This window comes from Cyprinus carpio, chromosome A22 (assembly GCF_018340385.1).
Source record: "Cyprinus carpio isolate SPL01 chromosome A22, ASM1834038v1, whole genome shotgun sequence".
In the NCBI taxonomy this organism is placed as follows: domain Eukaryota; kingdom Metazoa; phylum Chordata; class Actinopteri; order Cypriniformes; family Cyprinidae; genus Cyprinus; species Cyprinus carpio.
Window position 1 is genome coordinate 15,172,337 of NC_056593.1, and position 11,296 is coordinate 15,183,632.

The 11,296-nt window shown below is 36.8% G+C and overlaps 1 long non-coding RNA gene across 1 annotated transcript; it reads right to left on the reverse strand.

Annotated features, from left to right (window-relative positions):
- Positions 1-1,366: 1,366 nt before the first annotated feature.
- On the reverse strand, positions 1,367-11,296 carry LOC122134911. Its single transcript, XR_006153206.1, has 2 exons — positions 6,927-11,296; positions 1,367-5,895 (listed from the first exon to the last, which is right to left on the reverse strand). It is a non-coding gene; the product is annotated as an uncharacterized LOC122134911 (long non-coding RNA).

The following is an 11,296-nucleotide window of genomic DNA, read 5'->3' on the forward strand; positions in this document are numbered from 1 at the left end:
GTTGTTAAACTCAAGAAATAAGCAGCAGGCACGTGCAGAGGTTGGAGCTGGGGGCTCAAGCCCCTGCCCTTTTTCAAAATTATTCAAAAGTGGTCAATAAAACAAAATGCATTTGAATTGTAATTAACATGACAATGTGCACAAAACAGTAATTAATTGCTCAATAGTTGGAAAATTCCTGTTTATTTTAACATATCTGTCAGTCTGAGGCGTTGCATGGTTGTGCTAATAAACTAAACATTTTAAACTTTTTCATCAATAATCAAAGCTAGTGTGTCGATTTAATTATTTTTTTTTTTTAAATAATTAATGTATGTGAGTTTGTTGTATAATACACCAACCAATCAATCAATCTCATCCATAAATCAGTTGAAAATTACATGGACAGACGAGCTTACATTTGTGGAGCCATCTGGATCTGCGGTTTGTCTTATTTTATAAATCAAATTACATTGCTGAGAAAATGGATGCTAAATGACTATAAAAGCACTCCACAAAACTGTACAGTGCCAAAAGTCGCAATAATGGTAATCAGCATTCAATTCACTTATATTTATGCATGGCACACCATTTCGTTTTAAGAAATCATTCAAATATGCTGATTTATTATCAATGTTGGAACGAGTTGTGCTGCTTCATTTTTATTTTTATATATTTTTTATTTTTATTTATTGTTTGTTTGTAACCTGTGATACTTTTTGGGGTTCATTGATAAATGAAAAGTTTAAAAGAACAGCAATGTATTTTAAAGTATATTAAAAAGTTTAGGCTTGATAACCATAAGTGACTTGCAAAAAAAATAAAATAGTAATGTATTCAAACTTTTGACAATTTTTACATTTGAGCTCCTACCCCCGAGGAACTCTCTGCACGTCCCTGAGAAGCAGTACACCTTTATTTTTTTTGTTAATATGAAATATTTTTTTTTTTTGTGCTAATTTTAAATATATTTTTTCTGTGTTTAATATATCTGTATTTTTTTGTTTTATAAAAAGTCTTATTTAGTTCAGACTATTGCAGTGAATTAAGTTAACCGGCAGAGGGTATCATTTCTCAGGCAAAAACTGAGACAGTCCACACAATATTGAGGCCACACTTAAAATGTATGAATGTCATCTCGTTGAGAATATCGAACCAAATGGCATTTAGTTATTAAAGATTGAATATATATTATATAATATAAATATATATATTTATCCTCTAATGCAATGACATTCAGACATTTTAAGTGTGGGTTTCTGTAAGTGTTAGAATACTTTATTGTGTGTATAAAAATAAGCACATTGGTAGGCTATGTCTCTTCAAGTATATTGGTATATAAAGGTTTTGTGTCATATGAAGAGCAGAGAACAATTCTATTCAGAAAAAAAAAAAAAATGTTATAACTTTATTGAAAACAGTGGAAAAAGTTATGAAAAATGCATTGCATGATGTGTTTAACCAGTGCTACAAGTTAGAAAAATAACCACAGCAATAATACAGCAATGTTACTATATCTGGCTGCTCAAACAAACAGATTATGTATAATAATATAAATTATATATATAAATAGTATGTTTGTTGCCACTAGCAGAGAAGTAATTACATTCTGTATCTTTAGTATCTAAATAAACTGTTCAAAACAATTCCAGTATCATCTGTCTTACTGTCCACTGACATCCATGTACTGGATTGTAAAATTAAAAGACTCACGGGTGTATCTTTCGATGCTGAAGGGCGTGCATCAAGAACTGATGGCTCCTAGATATCATCCAATCAGTTCCTGATGCAGTATCACCAACATCAGAAAGTTCTCACACATCAGAAGTTCTCATAGGTGATGGATGGATTGTAGTTAGGGATGGGTGAAGAAGTCAGTGAGTTAATCTTATGAATGAATAACAAACACTTTCAACATTTAAATCTCAGCCTTGCCACTGATTTCAGCATAATACTATGACTTCTTTTCCACTGGTTGCTCTCTTTTATCCGATGGAGACCAATGTTATTTTGTCATGGTGTGCACTTGCTGTGTGTGACAGAACCCCAGCAGCGCCTGTGAGAGGGGTAACACACTACTCACAGTTGCCAGCTGAGATTATGCCAAAAATCAGCCTCACAATACCAGAGTCCTCCAGCAGGGGGCGGGTAGATGTTCACGTCCCAGAGATGGTAACACATTACAAAATATTTTAGCTCCTCGTTTCAATATAAGATGTGCGTTTGATCATCCTGGTGTAAACTGAAGCGGATATTACAAACAACAGATTAGCAATTTAGCATTGAGATTAGCACAGATGTACTTAAGTAAAAGTCAGGTTCAGGTGCAGCTGAGGTAGTTTTGTCATAGGTTTTGGGTGTAAACAGACTACTCAACCCCTACAGGTCAATGTGAGAATGTAATCACATCACAGTTGCCTGCAGAGATTACCCAGTCAGTCCATCTCATCTTTAGCTTTTTGTTCTAATGCTAGTCAATAACAAAGAAGTTGGGTTTAAACTGAGCATCAGTGGTTCTCAAATGATGGGTTATGACCCATAAAATTTGATCACATGAGGCACAGAAAAACAATGCTAAATGCAAAATACATTTGCTTATAAAATATTAAAGTCACAATGAAACAGAAGTAGCAACAGATCTTCAGCATTGTGATGTACAGTACAGTCAAGTCAAGTCAAGTCAAAAATAGGGCTTAGATTGGAGGCAGATTTGAATGTGAGCTTGCAGAATGTTGTAGGAAAAGGGCTGTGTTTAAGTGTAAGGAATGATTTGAGAAGACAGGCATACATTACCATGGTTACATTGTGACATTCTAATTTTTGAGATCAAATAAAAAATGAGGGAAAAATGCAATATAAGATCGATAATTTGTACATAGGGAAAATTTTTATTTCATGCTGTCTTCAAAATCAAACTGAGCAGTATTTTGGTAGATATGCTAACATGGACAGTTTGCATGACATGCCCTTATCTTCGAGGACCATGAATGAAATTTTGCAAGGTAAAATAAACACATTGCAGATTATATTAAATATAGTTTACAAAATGAACATGGTTTGCACTGGCAATGTGTTTCATTAGTGTGAATTATTATATGTTGGGAGCGTAAAACTATTGAATTTATCAAATGTGGTAAACAATTTTCTTATTCATTCTACGTATGTCATTTAGCACATTGTTTAGGCTAACATTAATAAATGTGAATGTTTGATTTTAAAGTCAGCATGAAATGTGAGTCGCAAGCATCTTTTCTTTCCTTTTGTGACGTATATCCAAAAAAAATGGCTTCTCGAATGAGAAAAAAAAAAAGAATTGGGGCAGGACTTGTTTTCGCCCTTCGGGCACTGATTAGATAATTTTTGTTTGTAATCTCGTAAATCAGAGGTTGCTGGGGGGGATGGAAATATTGTTTCAAAAGTTCTTTGTTGGCATTGATGCTTCCATTAAAAGAACCTTTGGCATCCATTTGTTCCTAAAAATTAAAGTTCCTAATTGGCATCTATAGTTCCATGAAGAAATTTTAATGTCCATGGAAACTATCTATTCCACAAACAGTTATTTATAGCAGAAAAAGGATCTTTGGACTTTTAAAATGTTTTTATACTAAGTAAAAAATAAAATGATTCCTTAAAGAAAATTTTGCTGAAAGGTTCTTTGGGGAACCAAAATAGTTATTCTATGGCATCGCTGTCAAAACCCTGTTTATTAATCTTTACCAAAGAGTGTAAGAGGAAGTATTTATAATACTAATTAATTAATTTAATTTCTAGTAAACACTCCAATATTCCATTAATACGAACTGTCAGTTTTGATTTGATGGTTACTTAAGAACTTTTTTTTTCTGTACACTAGTACTCATATCACTGCCACATAATGTCCAATGTAAAACCAATTAAGGTCTGTTTTATATGATCTTTTTTTGTGTTTGTGACTTTATGATAGCCGAAGTGTACCATAAACAAACACTAAAATCCGTTAAAGTCCAAAAACAATCACGTGAGGGGCAGTTTAGCCTCTCCCAGCTGGTGAGCTGAAGGGCGTCTCCCCAAGGCATCTGGCGTGTGTCCCCCAATAACCCCACACCCCCTCAACTACACACACACCCTTCCTCTGCAAGACCATGATCCCCGCTGCTGTCAGGGCCCACTGGTCGCCATGGCAAACTCACAGGAACCTGAGCCGGCATTGTCAGAGCGTCCGATGTGTATGTCCCACTCGCCGTCTCTTCTTTAGAGTCACAGCTCGGGTCCGTTGACACCCCTGAATACTGCAACAAATTGAGAAAGACGGAAGAAAGGAGTGAGGGAGATGGAAAGAGGGAGGGAGGGAGAGAGAGAGAGAGAGAGAGAGAGAGAGAGAGAGAGAGTGTAGCTGTTGTGTGTTTGCTAGACTAAGTCGTGTAGGCCAGATCAAAGGCCAGTTCTTCCCAAAACTAGCAGACCTTTTACAAAGCATGAGGGGCTTAGCTTTTGTGGGAGTTGTATACTGAGCATTTCAACTACTGCTGAAAAAGTGGTTTACTACTAAACACCTGATACCCGCCAAAGAAATGTGATGTGAAATGTGGAAAACACGAGCACTTCAAAACCTGCAATTTACGGTTTTGTTCTTTAATTGAACACACCCCCAAAATGAATACAAATTAGGGTTGTAGATTAAAAATCTATAGCATTTTATTGTAGTTTTTATGATCTTTCATTAGAAAAAAAAAAAAAGATCAATCTGACTGTTGAAAAACCTTGACGAACATTCGTTGCCTCATTTGTGCTGTTCACTAATTTAAGGTTCACAGCACAAATTCTTGTTAATTACCAAAGAAACTATAAGAAAATAAATAAATATCAAATAAATCTTTCAAAATAAAGAAATCTGGTGTGTGTTGTAATTGCAAAGCTCACTCAATCAAGAAATTTTCGATAGTCAAAACTAGGTCAATGCCAGAAACAGCCCATGTCAGAAATAAAAAGGTTAAAAGGTGGAACAACATTTGCCCTTGGCTCTATAAATATGCTTGCAAAAAGTGAGATGATTTTTTTGTAGTTTTTATGCTTAACTGATAAGCTGAACATCCGATGCCAAGTTACAATTATTTTCTAAAGTGTTTTGCTCCATGCTTTGTGCTCTGTGAATATTTTCCGACAGAAAGATTTTGCATAGGTGTGAACATGGCTCTTTTTTAACATAACAAAGCAAGAAAACAGTACAGTTTTAGCCTAATCCACTTTCCTATATTACGTCGTATTTCAAAATTGGTCATTTCAAAACAAAAATGTGCCCCTCCCATCAACTCTCTAGTGATGCATGCTTTACGTATACTGCTATTTTCCAAAAGCGCAGTTGGTTTAGTAAAAAAAAAAAAAAAAATGGCATTTCTTTTTTGTGTGTGTGTGTGTGTATTTTTCCACTATTCCAAATATACACATTTCCTCCTCATACACAGTTCCTTTTCATTGTTACTTGTTTTTGAGTCACTTTTCTCCAGACACTCTCCTCCCCCCTTAAACTGAGATGAGATGCGTCAGTTGGTGGTCGTATTCAAAAGGCTTTTACTGTACAATGGTGTTTCTATGTGAATTTGTTTGAGCTCTGGTTTCGAAGGGACCCCCTGTGCAGCAAGTGGTATTGTTAAGAAAAGGCCAGCGGTGTTCCAGAACTTGGGCTTGACCAAGGATGGAGCCATTCCCAGCATCTCCTCTCACTGTAAGGCAACATCTCAAGACCTCCAAGCACCAGTTTGCCCACAAACAATCACGGCAGACTTGAGCAGGGATGACATTTTTATTTGTCACAGACCTAAAGTCCTAAATACTTTCCCACCAGGGGCAGAGGGCGAGAGGGGAAAAAACAATTGAAAAAGTAGAACAGCTTCTTTGGCAGTGGTAGTGGCCTGGGACCCCCCTCTGTCATCATATTGTCTGGTAGAAAATTGAAAACAAAAAAAAAGACAATATGACCAGTCCTTGACAGAAGGATACATGGTGTTGCACTTGTCTCATTAATGAGGGCTGTTATATTGTGTTCTCTGAAGTTTTGCTACTCTGTTACCCTGGACGTCTTGGACATTTTCGTAATTAGAGTAATAGTCATCTTTAATTAGTGATAGTTTACAGACAAAAGAAGCCTTTTGTGATCGACCCCCTGCCTAAATTTAATCATACTATAATCAACTAATTGTTCCAACATTTACAACGTAACCTATGCTGTATTTTGAAAAAATGAACGCATATTTAAACATTTACACACCATGTCTCAGGTATGTTTTTAAAGCCATATCTGCGACAATTTCCACCAGCCACATTGTGTGGCAAAAACATGTATGGCAGTCTAAAACATATCATTTCTAAAAATAAATGTGCATTTTAATGTATTAATTTAAACCACAGTCCTATATATAATTTTGTATTTTCCAATAATAATAATTGTATATATATATATATATATATATATATATATATATATATATATATATATATATATATATATATATATATATAATAAGATTAAATTATATATATAAATATATAAAATTAAAATTATATTAACAAACATTATTAGTAGTAGTTGTAGCATTATGTCATATCAGTTAGCCTTCGTCTCGTTGTGAAACGAGCAGATGTGCTTGTACAGTAGTGGCTTCAGTGATCAATCAATGAATGCATTACTGCAATCAACTAAATTACTGGCGGTGCCATATGGGCCAGGGGCTCATGGTGACAAAGCACTTTTTTTTTTTTTTTTTTTTGCAAAAAATAAATAAATAAATCAATAAATAAAATTTAACAAATCTGCAAAACGTAGAATTTACATTGAAGTAATGCTGTACAGCATGGACTAAACACTTTTTGCATAACACTTTTCAGTTTCGAAATCTATCATTCGAGCCCTGTCCGAACATAAATGTTCAACTGCGGGATAAATTCAGTATATTATCGCAAAGGCATCTTACCTTGTTTTTTCCTCAAAAGCGATAGTCCCAAGACGCCAGGGCTTTCTACTGCAAACACACACGCATCCACACATGTGCACTATATGTCTTTCAGCTCTCAGAGTGGTGAGAGCATGTGCTGCTCGCCTGTGAAATCCCACCCTATCTCTCTGACTGTAGAGCAGCACATGGCCCCCCTTCATTGATCTATCTACAGCCTGCCTGATAGGCGTTCCACCCTGCAGGTCACTTCTTCCTGTTTAACCATTGCTTTTTTTTCTTGAGAGAGCTTCGATCATAAGGATAATTTATTGAGATAGAGATACAGACAGAGAGATGGGAAAAAAGCATGTCCCTTTTCCCTCTTTCCCCTAGTTCTGTCCAGCGGGACAGAAGGAATGTAGTATGTGCGTGTTAAAGAGCACTGAGTGTATTTGGCCTGGTTAAAGGTGTGACACTGTATAGAAGGGTTATGTTTTCAGAAGTATATCTCACATAGCCTGTATTATTATACAGTTCTTCCAAAGTTTCCCTGGATGAGACATAAGGAGTTCAGGTTAATAAGCTAACACATCTATTTCACAGAATGATGTACGCTAACATACCGCGTGTGCTTAAATCAAGATTTTACAAAGTAGAACTCTTAGGTTTTATTTTGAATTCGTATTTTTTTTTTTATTTTTTTTTTTTTTTTTTTTTTTTTTTTTTTTTGGGGGGGGGGTATTGTTGTAAATTCATCAACCTGCTTTTAACAGTAAAAGATGATCAAATGATTCTTGAGCATCTCCTTACTAGTTATTTCTGAGTTGTTAGTCTGTGTTTTGGTTAGTTTTTATCTTTTTTGTAACGTCTAGTGTTATTTCATCAACCTGCAGGCTTCAATGCTACAAGTTCAAAGGATACCGGTGCCTCTGTTTATCAGTATGTAAATAAACAAATTAAGAAAACTTTCTAACAATAAAGGAATTGGAAACAATTCGGCCAATTTTGTCAATTTGTCCTGTACAAAGAATTCAGACAGTATTTACAGCAATACGTAAAAATTCAGTTCAACACGGTCATTTACACTGTGCCCTCCCATCTCATATGCTGTCTCATTGGGTGTGAGTAAATCCTTTTTTTTTTTTTAAAAAAAGAAAGAAAAAAAAGGTTTTCTGAATTTTGATAGGGAATCACAATTGAATTCTTTAGAATTCAGGCAAAAAATGGTAGAACTAATTTGTGGGAAGGGTGCATTTACCAGTGTAATATTGTTATTATATTGACATTTTTCAAAAAAAATTTGCACAAAACCATGAATTTTAAATGAGATCTAGCTTTGTGATCTACGATCACTTTGCATGCACGTGCCTTTCAGGTTTTCATACATAGTGAACAGTGTATTCGTAGATTTTTGTAGATTGAAAATTTTATCAAAACTTAGCAAAACTGAGTAAAAATCTTTGTACATTTTGTAAAAATAAATAAAAAATACCAGTGTTACTGTTAGCATGTGTAGGCTGGATGACCAGAAGATTATTAGTACTGTAGTAAAATGGCTGACTCAAGATGGAAGCTCTTATCATATGCGGTGTCCCAGCCGGTGGCCTTCCCACACTACCATTTTTTGTACTTGGTTCATGTTTAAACATTTAGTTGGTCTTTATCGCAAGGTATAGTGCACAGATACCTCCTGTTTTTTTTTCAGGACTTGTGATGTAAAGTCAAAATACATATCAAACTGCAGTGCGTTTAAAGACTTTGTATTGCTGTGTCTTTTTTGGATATGACATTTTAACAGTGATATTGGATTTTGTGAAAGTATTATCAGTTTAAGAACGAGATGTGCAGGTGCAGAAGCACAAAGTGAACAATTTCCAGAAGGTTCACAAATCTGTTGGGTGGGTGTTGCCCTGCGCTGCCGCCAACAATTGGCTCGCTGCACCTAAGACGACACGCACATCTTTGAATGGCTTTAAAATCAAACAAGCCACAAAACATTTAACTTAAAACAAGTGGCATAATACCGAACATAAAACATTTAATAGGTATTTCAATGAACATTTGTAACACCTTTAGTTCTGCGCATGGTGATATGAGATGCTTGCTCATCACTTTTTAAGAATAAGGAAAGAGTCATGCTCAGAATTTGAGGAAAAGGATGGTGTGAGGGGAGTATTGATTTTGTTTTTCATTGGAGTCACGCTATGAGTGACCTTGGCCCTATCAGGGTTAAACTTATTACCCTCTGACTTCTTATGACCCCCCCCTGACCTTTGGTGTGAAAGCAGATAACGCTGAAAGATGACCATCGGTCAGGCCTCAGTGGCCTTCTGTTGAACAAACACACATACACAAATACAGCGAGGGGGCCAAAAAGGGCTTACGTCCAGAAAGGCACACTCCACAAATAATGCCATTAACCAATCAATACAAGAGACAGAAGAGGGGGTGGACACACTGGTTTTAGAAATGTATAGCCTGGAAATGTGTTCTCCATTTGAGAGGCCATGCATAAGTGTGCCATGCTGCTCTAAACGAAAATCTGGACATCAAAACTGAATTTTGTTTTTGCAGAGATGGTAAAATCCCTAAAAAGCTCATCCATTTATTCTCTGTTGAAAAATAAGTGCAGAAAATGCATTTGTGAATATATATTTGCATAATGCTGTTCTGCTTTATTTCATGCGCATTTCTATAGCTATCACAACAGACAGAGACGTTTTTTTTTTTCTTTGGAATGCATAACAGGCGTCAAATATGCAGTCAAATATGTTAAAATCATAAATACGCATTGAAATAGAAAAAGAAAAGTTGTGCAATTGCATTCCCTCAAGTTACAAAGTATGAAGAGAGGGAATATTTTGCACCACAGCACCTGCTTGTTCATGGTGGGGTCAATACATAAATGGTTGTTTACTACTTTACAACCCAGAAAGCAATGCAGTGCATAAAACATGCAAGGCAGAACTTAACCCATGAGAGCAACGTTTAGGATAATCAGTTGAGTTAAAAGTGAGCCGAAGATCTTTCTTTTTTTGCAATTAATCACATAGTCCTTTCCAACATTAACAGGTCGTTTCGTTAGGACAAACACAGTAGGCTCACCCATGGCATTGCATTGACCAAAAAGTTATTTTGAACAGTCTACGATAGCAACAAGCCAAATAGAATGTACGTGAGAGAGAGCCAAAGGAAGAGAGAAAGAATATCAGAAAGAAAGGGAGAGAGTACCTCGTGGATGCACTGCAGTGGTCAGCCAGGGTGGAGGAGAGAGGCGTGACGCCCAGGAGATGGAGGAATAATACTCCATGCCTAGAGTGTTAGGAAAAGAGAAGGCAGAAGAGGAGAGGAAAAGAGAGGACCACTAGCTTTAGCCCTGCTACTGTTTTTGCCCTGCTGCCACTGGCTGAGAGCGAAGGGAGCATCTGATTGGAGGGTGGGGGCTGAGGCCCCTCCTTGTCGTCCTCCTCCTCCTCCTCTCTGCAGTCTGCGTTCCCGCCTGTCAGGGTGAGTTAGCCGAGGGAAAGAGAGATGCAGCTCCCCACTCTACTCCTCTTTCACCCCCTCCATCATGGACGGATGGCAGGTGGGACAAGAGCTACTGGAATGACCACAGCCACAAATCTCATCCCGACGCCCTTCTTTTCTCTCTTCTTTTCCTTCCCAGACTCTTTTAACTTGTGTAGAAAGTAATAAATTGTAACTATACAATACGATATGAAAGGATGTGGGCCAGAAATATGGATGTGAAACCAAGAACGAATGACTGTGGGAGAGGCTAAAAGAATTTCAGGGAGTTGGTGGATGAGTGTCAGCAGGTTGTCAGGAAATAACAATGCAAACTGAAGAACACGCTACAGTTCACAAGAAAAGAAAAAGGGAAAAACAAAGGGAAGAGGAAGCAGAGAGTGGGGTCCCGACTCTTTTCCCAACTCATTCCCTGCATTTTTTATTCTTGTTTCATTCTTCTCTCTATCTCTCTCTACATTGGCCAACTGATCTTGGCATCTTCTGTTGCTCCATTTGTTATCCGTATACACCACTGGACATGCAAAGTATTGATTTTTTTCCTGTCCTCCTTCTATTTGGCTCATTGTTCTGTTTCCTACACTGTGCAGACCAAACCATGTAAAGTAGCCCGAAACTGAAGGGAAAGGGGGCAAGGGTGTGACCAAACTTAAAAGTTTAACTGATCATTGAAAAACCCATATTCATCAACTACTATAGTATTGAGTCACATGTGTCCTACTCACTGTTGAAGGTGGTTATGGCTCTGGAGAGGGGCAACTGTAACCCCTGGCAAATCTCTGCTAAAATCTCCAGGGGTAGTAGAATGCAACATAAGCAAAGTTTCACCTACTTGGCATAAGACGACGATCATAGATTTATTCAAGAAAGAAACTAGCCAA